The sequence below is a fragment of the Protopterus annectens genome, chromosome 12.part0 (assembly GCF_019279795.1).
Source record: "Protopterus annectens isolate FY-2018-M chromosome 12.part0, PAN1.0, whole genome shotgun sequence".
Taxonomy (NCBI): Eukaryota; Metazoa; Chordata; order Ceratodontiformes; family Protopteridae; genus Protopterus; species Protopterus annectens.
In genome coordinates this window covers 1,184,922,995-1,184,935,991 of record NC_056746.1, presented here as the reverse complement: position 1 = coordinate 1,184,935,991, position 12,997 = coordinate 1,184,922,995, and the positions used below count along the sequence as shown (strand labels likewise).

At 37.4% G+C, this 12,997-nt stretch overlaps 1 protein-coding gene across 1 annotated transcript in view; it reads right to left on the bottom strand.

Moving 5' to 3' along the window:
- The window catches only part of LOC122817074 (lysosomal protective protein-like), a 337,956-nt gene that overhangs the window by 15,840 nt on the left and 309,119 nt on the right, over positions 1-12,997 (bottom strand). The window lies entirely within an intron of this gene.

Sequence of the window (12,997 nt, the reverse complement as noted above, 5' to 3'; positions counted from 1 at the left end):
TATTTTATAGGTTCATAGGTTCATAGGTAGATACTAGGCTATCTGCCCTAGGGCATTTATAAGTCTAGCCAGAGTGTATTTGGCTTCCACCTCCCTATTAGATTAGCCTACTGTGCCTCTGTAAAGTAGGTCACAGAAGGTTCCCTTATAAGATTAGTTTACTGTGCCTCTGTCTAACAGGGACACAGGAGAGATCCCAGGGGTGAATTTGCGATTTCCCATCCACACGTCCAGATTTTGCTTGAAGAGGGTCAGCGAGGGGCTATGTCTAACATGAATTGGGGTTCTATTCCAGAGTGAGGGGAGCCTCTGGGAAATGAATCTATCCCTCCAGCATGTCCTATTTATTTTTGTGCTGAGGTTTAGGCCCCTGGAGCGTGTAGCTCTAAGGGACTTGGATTTTTTGAGGTGGAGCATGTCCATTAATTCTGGGTTTGGCATGGCTTTGTACGTCAGGCATAGATCGCCTCTGAGTAGGCGGTAAGCAACTGAGTAGAGCTGGAGTTTCTTTACTCGAGCTGCATTGGACATCTGTTTGTAGCCCATGATCCTCTTGGTGAGGTACTTTTGGGGTCTCTCCAGTTGCTGCAGGTGTCGGGTAAGGTACATCCCAAAAGAGGATTGTATTAAATTATGGGCCTGATGAGTGACGAGTAGAGGGGCACAATGACCTCTCTTGATCTAGATGCGAACCCTTTCGTGATAAGGTGGGCTATATAGAAGGTCTTTCTAACCACTTTGGCAACGTGATTATCAAAGGAGAGATTACTATCTATGTTGGTCCCCAAATCTCTAATTACTTCTTCCGTACTTAATGGATTACCACCTATGTGGTAATTTGTGGGCACCTTGTTTTTCCCAAAGGGGATGACTATGCACTTTTTAGCATTTAGCTTGAGGCCATGGCTTTGGCACCAAGCATCTGTCTCTGTGAGACCCTTTTGGAGGATGCTTGTGTCAGCTGGAGATTCGATTATGGCCCCCAGTTTGCAGTCATCTGAGAACATTGTCAGCCATAATCCCCCCGTGTTAGCCTGAACCTCAGAGAAGTATATACCGAACAAGAGAGGTCCCAGAACTGAGCCCTGTGGGACGCCACTTGTAACTGGTTTGGATTCGGACATGGCACCTACAATTCTGACCATGTGGGTTCTATCTCCGAGCCAGTTTGCAACCCATCTTGTGATATAGGGGTTGATATTTAAGCTGGTAAGCTTATTTATGATGCCCGAGTGGGGTATTGTGTTGAAGGCTTTTGCGAGGTCCAGGTAGGCTGTGTGGACTACCTTGCCCTCATCTATGGCTTTGGTAACTGTTTCAAAGAAATCAACTAGGTTTAAGAGGGAAGATCTGCCCTTAACAAAGTTGAATTGGGTAGGGTCCAGTGTCTGGAGGCTCCCAATGTCTTTGTTTATGAGTTCCATGATAATATGCTCTATAGCTTTACTTATTTATTTAAAATGTGTTAAGCAAGGCAGAACACTAATCTACCTCGACTATTTTCAGGGTTAGTATGGTGGAAGTACAACCAAAGAGACAATAAACTTTAATCAATATCAATACTAAACTTTAATCAATATCAGTATTTCTGTACTAATGTAAGAGCAGGCATGCAGATTGGAACTAATCAGGATAACATGTAGCATCAGTGAACACAGTCATAAGCAGATGCGATACAAGAACTCAGTCAATAAAATCAATAGGAAGAGTACCTGCCTACTGTCATAACATCATATAGTATAATATTTTTACAGCGAAAATAACACAAGAGAACTAAATATTTGTGGTGTACTACTATTGTAAGCCGTGGTGGTGCAGCGGTAGCATTGTCGCCTCACAGCAAGAGGTTCTCCTGTTCGATTCTTGGCTGGAGCACCTTTTCTGTGGAGTCTGCATGTCCTCCCCGCGGTCGAGTGGCATTCAAAAGACATGTGTGAATTGGCGTGCCTTTGTTGAAGGTTGGGTGTCGGGCTGGCACCTCAGCACCATAGAAATTGACTGCCAATCATTAGCAGACCGGAGTCCCGCTGTGGCGACCCCTAACTGGGAAAAGCCAAAAGAAAATCAACAACTACTGTTGGTCATGGGCTATAAAGAAGAGCAATGTATGAGTCATGTGAGGGGAAGGAGGGAAAGGAGGAAAACAGAATAGTGAAAGAAAACAAGTGTCTGTAAGGGGCGACAAGGGAAAAGTATAGCCGGCGTTAGGCACCCGCAGGGAGCCCCTGATTACATCCCAGTGAATGAGGGCCCCCATGCAGCAGCTGTGTTTCTTTGTCCACTCGTTGCTCAGCAAAGCACCTTGTGGATGTCCACACGGCTCAGTAACATCACCGCGCGACTGCAAACTGTTTTCCTCCTTTTTTTTTTTTTAACGTGCCTGTAAGCTGCTCTCAATCAGGTCTGCTTCAGTGAAGTGCAGGACTTGATTGGCTGCAGCAGCCAGGAAAAGAAGTTGTCTTTTTTTTTTTTTTGACATGCAATAATGTCCAACCTGTCACTGGATAAGGAGATTGAACTTGTAAATGAAAGGTTTAAGGTAGGAAAGCAGGATTTATGGCAGTTTCTTAATATTAACAAACTTGAAGTTGAAAACATCAGAAAGGCTGTTCTACAACTGATCACAGGATCATAAAATCATAGGAATGACAAGATAAGTGAATTGTGAGACCACTTGTAGCACCTTCTCAGGATAAATATCAGGGGAGATATATGGGAAGCAAACAAAACTACCGTATGATTCAGAGTAAGTAAGGAAGAAAGGATAGAAGCAAAGTTTCAACATGTGGAAGAGAAACAAATTGACTATGACATATGGCATTAGAAGGTGAGAATAGAGTAGTACAAAAGGATGATCAGAGAATGTGGACTTCTAGACTAAATGGGGCAGCTGGGAATTTGGCTACTGACAGAACAGACTGTGTGGGACTGGACAATGGCCATCTTGAAGGATGGGGTAAGAATAGGATTGATCTGTGGAGGGAGACATGGAAGACAGTCAAAACATATTAGAATGGATATGCTTGAAGAGGTGTTAAGAGGAAGTTCAGGAACAGTAAGCAGATTCTTCTTGACAGACTGGAGGTGAGAAGAGGAGTACAGACAGCTTGTAGTGAGGAATGGAAACCTCCAGCATTGTAAATGAGACCAAGTGCTAAGGTGTTTGCTGGTTGAAAGCTTTTTGTTTTGTAACACTTTAATGAGCATAATTTAAAAAAAAATCACTGTCTCACTCATTTATTCTTTTTTTTTCAAGGAAGCTCATCATCTCATATAGCACACCATACTACCTGCCTCCCACCCTTTGGTAAAGAATTGTTTCTCTGTCTCTTCTGAATCCTCTCCCTAACCTAAAAGTGTGTTCCATCCATAAATTGTTAATGCAAGATCCCTTTTGCCTAATTATGTTTGCATCACTGAGTGGGCACTGCATCCCAGACACATCTTTTATCTTGGTCAGAAAATCCACATCCATCTCAGTTACACTGCTTGTTGCCAGAACAGTACACCATATCCTCCATGAATGGTGGGATAGTGGTTTGCTCCTGTAAGGGAGGATTTTTTTCTTCTTCTTCTTTAAGAACACATTCTATATTGCTTTTGTCCATTTCCTGGACTGGACAATGTTTCATCCTCTGCTGATAAGCCATTTTAAAACTATCCAAGGGCACTAAGAATACAGGTGCCCTGGCTTTAAATCCTTTCACTGGTCAGATTATCCGTATTCTTAAAATAAACCAAATCTACCACTATGCTATATATTAGCAAGTGTACCTCCATGAAAAAGGTTCTCAAATATCGAGTATTACTGTAAAACATTATGAAGCCCACAGATGACATAAAACAGGAAACGTCAAGCATTTCCATTTATTCAATAAAATGTTTTCCTCTGCATTGCGTCGTAATCTATGCCGATGCTATACTGGAAATTATTTTGAAAGTATACATAAAGTATTTATATGCTAGATGCGCACTGTTACTGTGGGCAGATACTCCTACTTTTTTTTTCATGTGTGCATTTGTGTGTGTGATGTGCATCAGATTAGTTGACTTAAAAGTATGTTTGTGGTAATGAAATAATAAAGTAAGATAGTTATAGATGCATTACTAGTGAAAGCTCGAGCCACCAGCAACAAATGGGACCTAGCCTACCATAACACAGCAGTGTAACAGCTACCTGTAGTAGGAAAATATTCTGGTACAAGTAAAAGAAGCATTCCTAAATGTTTTTGTGTAATATTTGATCGCAAAACTGACTTTTGTGCAGTCAGGAAAATTCCAGACAAACACAAAATAATCCCATAACAAATGGAGTTACACACAAATACACGCAATTTATGTTTCTCTCCTTTACTAGTCCAGTTTACAACAGAAAATGGATCAAGCCACTCTTGGTCTATTCCATTACAAGGTAAATATTCACAGGCGATCTGCAAACTGAATCAGCGCTTCAAGTGTAGGGGCATACCTCTCAATCTCTTAGAGCAAGAAATCTGGACAAACCATAAATAAAAGTGGGACAAAGACCCAAAAATAGGGACAATTTTTAAATATTGCTCTTACAAACTTATGTTGATAGAATAACAGGTTTTGCATTAGCATCCTAGCCGGCTTTAGGCACCTGCTATCGCTGGGGGGCCCCCCAACCACAGCAAGTTATCTTATGTTGATATTTTGTAACATGTCTGTCAAACTAACAAAAGCTAGTACAGCAATCTTGTATACTTAGTAAACCAGGTGGGTAATAACTCTTACTTATATCTTCTTTAAAATTAAAAAATATCTATGGTTATAGTAACAGTGTTTTATCAAGTAGCATGCTTCATAATTCTATTAAATATTTTACCACTGACATAGTGCCTCTGGTTTAATTAAACCCTGCTTGGTGGACATCCTCTCCACCAAAACCAACAACATAGCCAGCTTTAGGTACTTGCAATATCTGTGGCTGCAAGGGGGCCCCTTAATCATTCTTGATTTTGTGGGGGGCCCACAAAAGCAACTGATGTTTAGGAAAAATGAGGGAAAAATGTATTAATTTAATTATGCTCTTTAACCTGAAAAGGGATGTGGTATGACCCTGTTAGGATAAAGCTGATAATGAACATGAGCAAGGTAAGTACTAGAGAGATCAGCAGCCCACAGTGACCAAGGTAAGCACTAGAGAGGTCAGCAGGCCAGAATGACTGATTTGAGTACAAAACTTGTATTTTAAGAAGAGCTGATGCTTCTGATCTTCAGAGATGTTTTTACTTTCAGGGATTTTTATAAATATTGGTAGAACATCAGATACTATAACTCTTAACTTCTTTGCAGAAGAATTCAGCACAATACCAAAAATAATAGCAGAGTAAAGGCTGAAAATCAGGAACATATTTTAAATATCACTCTAATTCACTTACATCTTTTGCATCAACTTGCATTTTTTTTGGATAATATGAAGTATAAACATCTTATGCCTGGAATTATTGACTGTCAGTGTTCCTGAATGATTTACTAGCAAATCAAACTTTTTATGAAGTACAAAGCAAAATTATGAGCAAAATCAGGGAAGGTCTGTGAAATCAGAGACAAAGACAGGTATACATTACTCTTCTCTGACTAAATAAGCGTGACTTAGCCCTGCTGTTGTTTAATGATTGTTAAACAGCATTCACTGACCTGGTGTGGCTGTACCAATGGTCCACACTGTATTGCTATTTGCTGAAATAAGTACAAAACTAGTACTGCTATGGCTTTTGTATGTGTTTGTAAAAAATATCAGTGATTTTATCTCTGCATACACCCAGTAATGCCAGGATACATATGCTATTCTTCTGGGTTTCAGTAAAAAATGTAGCTAACAAGTAATCATATTTCAAAAGTAATGCATAAAATATATTGCAGAACATTCAGACAATTCAGTCTTCAAGGAGTCCAGTGGTCCCCACTCTCCAGACTGTACAAATTGATACAGGGGGCTCCATTAATCATCCGTGACTGTATTGCTAGTTTGGGAAAAATGTATTAATTTTCTGATTAAGGTCTTTACCTTGATCCTGTTAGGATAAAGCTGATAATGGCCTCTGCTCTCAACTGCACTCATTCTAAAACCAGATGTGCTCAGAAGTGCATGCACAGAAAGCTGCTGTAGGTTATTGGGGGGGGGTGCTTCTTTAATTTTCATTACAGTCAAACCATAGAGATGTGCACATGAGGTCATTACAGCTTTTGTTTGGGCTGAGGCCAGTGTGGTGATGGTTTCTTTTACTTTTTTTTCAGAGACTTCAGAGGTGCACAAAGAAGGTTACTAAACTTCTGTTTTCATCCCAGTCTAACACCAGAGGGATGCATATGCAATGTTAGTCCTTTTTGGGGGGTTTAGGGAGGTAGGCCATATTGCCAGACTGGAACTCTGTATCTAGACAACAAATGGCTTGTTAGTTTGTTGTGAGCTACTGCTTTGCCATCTTTGAATATTAAGCCTTGGGCACAACTTATAGCTTTCTTGAAAGAAAAAAAAATATTTTCTTACTCATGTTTTTGTTTAGGACACTACTGGATTAAAAGGTTGGGAAATGCTCTAAAATGTATCCCAGAAAACCTATAACCCTATGGTTTCTTGGATTATCCGAGTTATTTCCTAAATGGTTGTTTGTGCTGTCTTGGTCAGGAAAGGTGTGCTGAAAGGATGCAAGGAGAAGTTAAGCTGAGCAGCAACAACAAATTGTATTCCTTAATCATAATTTCTTTTCAAGCCATCATTGGATGGAAAGATTATGTAAAAAGAAAAAAAGTAAAATACACTTTAGAGCTATAGAAAGCATTTCACCTAAGTCCAGACCTATGCATAGAGTTGTTATAATGTATTATATTGTGAGATGGGTGAATATAGTGTGGTACATACACCTGGTGAACTGTAAGAGCACTGTAGCTACAGGTAAGTCTGTACGTGTATGTACTACTGCTAAAAGTTTTCAGCATGAACTAAAAGACTGCTTCTGAGGGGTGGCAGTGACAGGGTGATAGTTTGACTGAAGTACCTAGGGGACCCCCAAACATGAGATTTGCTGGGGGCCCCAAAATGCTAACACCGGCCCTGGGGAAAAGTGTGCGACAACTTCCTACCCAAGTTCAGGAGATTCAGGCAATACTACAGGAGACCAATAACCAAAAAACAGCACTCTGTGTAAAACCAAAACTAATAACCAAAAAACACTGAAAGCAACAGAGGAACGGCTCTCAAATAGCATACAAAATTTTATTCAATGCTTTCATCGAAAAGACTTCGTCAGAAACACAACAATATAAAAACTTGTTCCATTTAAATAACTAACATCCACACCCTACTTTCTTTTGCCAATTATTCAATAAACTTATTATTACATTTAAAAACAAGCAAATGCAACTTAAAAACACACAATGCAACTACATAATTAACTTACTTTCTTCTACAAAACATTTAATATTAATAGTGTCATTCAGTCCAGGTGGACTGTCAGCACCTAGCCTTAGCTGCCACAAGGTTTCTTTCCTTTCCACTTTGTTTTTAATATCCCCCCCAAATCCTTGTTAATATGTTCTAAAATTGAAAAAGAAAACTTCTTATACACAGTGCAAACTGAAGCATGTCTATATAAGGCATTGTTTACATCTCTAATTTTAATAGCATAATAATGCTCTTTGATACGATTGTTTAACTGCCTAGTAGTCATGCCTATATAGAATTATGTGCATCCAGAACACATATAAACTACATGAAAAGTATTACATGTAGGTCTACCTGGTACTGAGATAGTCCGATCCAAATGTGCCAAACATACATAAGGTCCTTCATGAATGTACTTGCATGCAGTACAACTAAAACATTTATATGTGCCTTTAGGTTTGTCTGACAGTGGCACATTAATTCTAGTATCAGCATGTTCTAATAAATTTAAAAAACAAAAATCTGGAAGTTTAAAAAATTTACACCAAAGATGTAGCCATTGCAGTCCCCATGACAGCAGCTCCTCCTCCCTGATGAGTCATGACTTCAGGCATCATAACTCCACTAACAAAATTCTTGCAGCTGGGATTTAAAGGCATGCTACCGTTTTTACAAAAGAACTTTAGGAGCTGTCAAAGCGATCCTTTGCCACGCTTTTACCACGCTTGTAAGGGAACTGTTTATTTGAAATATTATTGTTAAAAGCTTGACCGTTATTATATGCTTTAATGTCATGGTCAATTTTCTTAAGCTTTCTTTGTGTGATAACCTGTTCATAATAATCAACAGCTTCCAACACTTGTTCATATTCTTTAAAATTGTTTGTACCATGACTACTTAACTTATCAGTGATGTTACTATCCAAAACCTCCAAATCCACCTTCAACTGCTCTATTAATTTATTGTTCCATTTAATTAACAGTTTCAGGAAATCCAAACCAGCATTGTTAAAAAAATCAGTCAGTTCTATAAAAAAAGGATCATCCTGGTGCACTCCATTAGGGATTTTGAAAAACCTGAGCCCTTTAGGTACAATTTTAGAAGAAATGCAACAGTCAAAATATTTGTTCTCCACAACGAGGGCTCTATATTTTTTAAGTCCCTTTTCCATCTCAAAACGCTGGTCAGACCAAACATTACTCTCCACATTGTTATTCTCTGTGGAATGCACTGCGAAGAGAAAGGGTCAGGTATATGATTTAAAGCTGCTGCTACATTTTTGTACAGAATTTCTCTGTTAATGCCATTCACCCCTTTACTAATAACTGCTAGTGCACCTTCTGTTGCCAATAATTGTGATTAACTGATGCCAATAGACCTTGTACCAGACTCATTTTGACAAAATTTCTTAGTCAAAGCAGCTAAAGATTTCTGGATGTTACCAAGTTCAGAAACAAAGACTGCTAACAAAGGCTGCTGACTGTCCACAACTGGATGCAAAGTTAAATCTAAAAGGTCTTCCTCTGGAGCACATGCCATCCAAAAAAATAATACCAATAACCAAAAACAGAACTCAGTGTAAAACCAAAATTAATAACCAAAAAACACTGAAAGCAACAGACGAATGACTCAAATAGTGTACAAAATTGTATTCAACGCTTTCATCAAAAAGACTTCTTCAGAAATACAACAATATAAAAACTTGTTCCATTTAAATATTTAACATCCACACCCTACTTTCTTTTGCCAATTATTCAATAAACTTATTATTCCATTTAAAAACAAGTAAATGCAACGTAAAAACACACAATGCAACTACATAATTAACTTACTTTCTTCTAAAAAACATTTAACTGGACTGTCAGCACCTATCCTTAGTTGCCACAAGGTTTCTTTCCTTTCTACTTTGTTTTTAATATTACCCCCCTCAAATCCTTGTTAATATGTTGTAAAATTGAAAAAGAAAACTTCTTATACAGTGTACCTGAATGTACCTGCATGCAGTACAACTAAAACATTTATATGTGCCTTTAGATTTGTGTGACAGTGGCACATTAATTCTAGTATCAGCATGTTCTAATAAATTTAAAAAACAAAAATCTGGAAGTTAAAAAAATTGCTATGTGTTCTGGATGCACAGCATTCTATATAAGCATGACTACAAGCCAGTTAAACAAACGTATTAAAGAACATTATTATGCTATTAAAATTAGAGATGTAAACAATGCCTTATATAGACATGCTTCAGTTTGCACTATGTATAAGAAATTTTCTTTTTCAATTTTAGAACATATTAACAAGGATTTGGGGGGGGGGATATTAAAAGCAAAGTAGAAAGGAAAGAAACCTTGTGGCAACTAAGGCTAGGTGCTGACAGTCCACCTGGACTGAATGACACTATTAATATTAAATGTTTTGTAGAAGAAAGTAAGTTAACTGTGTAGATGCATTGTGTGTTTTTAAGTTGAATTTACTTGTTTTTAAATGGAATAATAAGTTTATTGAATAATTGGTAAAAGAAAGTAGGGTGTGGATGTTAAGTATTTAAATGGAACAAGTTTTTATATTGTTGTATTTCTGAGGAAGTCTTTTTGACGAAAGCATTGAATACAATTTTGTACTCTATTTGAGAGTCGTTCCTCTGCTGCTTTCAGCATTTTTTGGTTATTAGTTTTGGTTTTACTGCTGTTTTTGGTTATTAGTATTTTTTTTGGATGGTGTGTGCTCCAGAGGAAGACCTTTTGGATTTAACTTTGCATCCAGTTGTGAACAGTCAGCAACCTTTGTTATCAGTCTTTGTTTCTGAACTTGGTAACATCTAGAAATCTTTAGCTGCTTTGATTAAGAAATTTTGTCAAAATGAGTCTGGTACAAAGACTATTGTCTCCAGTTCATCACAATTTTTGGCAACAGAAGGTGCACCAGCAGTTATTAGTAAAGGGGTGAGTGGCATTAACAGAGAAATTCTGTACAAAGATGTAGCAGCAGCTTTAAATCATATACCTGACCCCTTCTCTTCATCAGTGCATTCCACAGAGAATAACAATGTGGAGAGTAATGTTTGGTCTGACCAGCTTTTTGAGCTGGAAATGGGACTTAAAAAATATAGAGCGCTCATTGTGGAGAACAAGTATTTTGACTGTTGCATTTCTTCTAAAATTGTTTCTAAAGGGCTCAGGTTTTTCAAAACCACTAATGAAGTGCACCAAGATGATCCTTTTTTTATAGAACTGACTGATTTTTTTAACAATGCTGGTTTGGATTTCCCTGAAACTGTTAATTAAATAGAACAATAAATTAATAGAGCAGTTGAAGGTGGATTTGGATGTTTTGAACAGTAACATCACTGATAAGTTAAGTAGTCATGGTACAAACAATTTTAAAGAATATGAACAAATGTTGGAAGCTGTTGATAATTATGAACAGGTTATCACGCAAAGAAAGATTAAGAAAATCGACCATGACATTAAAGCATATAATAACGGTCAAGCTTTTAACAATAATCGTTCAAATAAACAGTTCTCTTACAAGCATGGTAAAAGCGTGGCAAAGGGTCGCTTTGCCAGCTCCTATAGTTCTGTTGTAAACAACGGTAACATGCCTTTAAATCCCAGATACAAGAATTTTGTTAGTGGAGTTATGATGCCTGAAGTCATGACTCATCAGGAAGGTGGCGCTTCTTTTAAGGGGACTGCAACTAATTCGAGTAAACCAGCATCGGTTTCAAGAAATAATGGGAATACTGGCTCACAAAATGAGAAAGGTTCGTCCAAAACAGTCAGGTCCAAACAGAATCGAGGCAGGAGCCATTTTTCGGCGATAAGGACAGTTTCGGACACTAACGTGAGTTCTTTTGTCAAAATATACAACTTAACCAACACCGAACTGGCTAATGATCAAGAACAATTGTTAAAGCACAGTTTAAGTTTTATTCTGAGCAAACATGCTGATTTAGCCAATACTTTATTAGACTTAAAGTTGTATACAAGAAAATTTAACTTGTCATATATTATGAAAGATGTTAATGTAGTGTCTGGATTTACAGTGAGGAAACCGTCGGTGTTTAATCCAACTTTACATAGCACTATAAAAGTTTTTGAGATGTTTTGTTCCAACAAAATACGTTCATCCCTAGAAAACAAACCTGTTAATCCTTATTTTAATTTGTCTAGGGAAGAAAGGAAAGCACTCACTGAATTAAGAAATAGACGAGATTTAAGGTTCATGAAGGCCGATAAAGGGGGTGGTTTGGTGGTTATGTAATCTCTTGATTATAATAAAGCCATGTAACTTCTTTTAAGTAATCAAAATGAATACTGTGAAGTAAATTATGATATCATAGAGTGGAGTTACAAGTATATTAAGTATGCTCTTTACGATTATTATATGAATGATGATTTGACTGTCAATTTATATGAATATTTTACAGTTGCTGAGCCCAAGATGGGTATTCTCTTCGGAATACCCAAAATACATAAGAATTCTATTAGTCCCCCTTTTTAGCTTATAGTTTCCTCATCTGGTAGTGTCACTGAAAGTATTTCTTTATACTTAGACAAGTTGCTCAATCCTTTGGTTCACAATTTATCTTCCTATGTTAAAGATTCTTGGTCTTTTTTTAGAGTCATTTAGGAAGTTTAGTTTAAGTGATAGTGTCAGTTTTCTTAAAGCTAATAATGATTTCTTTTTACTCATAGTAGATGTTGTATCTTTATATACATCTATACCTCAGGAATCAGGTTTGGACTTTATTCTATTTTTTTTTTAAACAAACATACTACTTGGTCTAGCTCCTTTGTGGGAACTTGTATTTTTTTGCTAGAACTTTTGCTAGAAAACAATTTTTTTGTAGTCAACAAAAAATATTATAAACAATTAAGGGGGTAGCAATGGGGCAACAGTAGCCCCTGTTTTCGCAGGTCTTGTAATGGCCTGATGGAAAACTGAATGTATGGTCAACATCACTTTAGCTACAGACATTTTATTTTATTGTCGCTTCATTGATGATTTGTTTTTCATCATAAAGGGTTCTGAAGAACAGCTAAATGCTAGTAGCGAATTTCTAAAGTTTAAGTGATTTTGGTCACCAAGTCAATTATTTAGACATTGCGTTAAGTTGGGACACTTTTAGCAAAGTTTTTTCCAGCAGAATATACAGAAAGGAAACATATGTCAATAATTATTTCCACTATCACAGTAATCACCCTAGCTTTATGAAACATAACATTTCCAAGGGACAATATATTAGAGTTTCACAGTTGACCAGTGATGATAACGATTTCCTCACTGAAATAGAATTTATTACTGAACTGTTCTTGGTTAGAGGTTATTCAGAGACATTCTTAAAAAGTTTAGTTACAGAGGTTTCTAGATGGAGATCTACGGAATTTCTGCCTATTTTAACCAATGGGTTGTCAGTAAAAGGGACTTCCCCAAGTTCTGATGGGATGTTATGCCTCCCCAGATGTTTCATTAATATGTCCGTTGACAATGGAAAGGTTAAAAACATAATCTCTAATAACTGGAAACTTATTAGTGGCAATAGTGATTTGGTAGAATTTTAAGGAATGGCCCTAGGTTTGTACACAA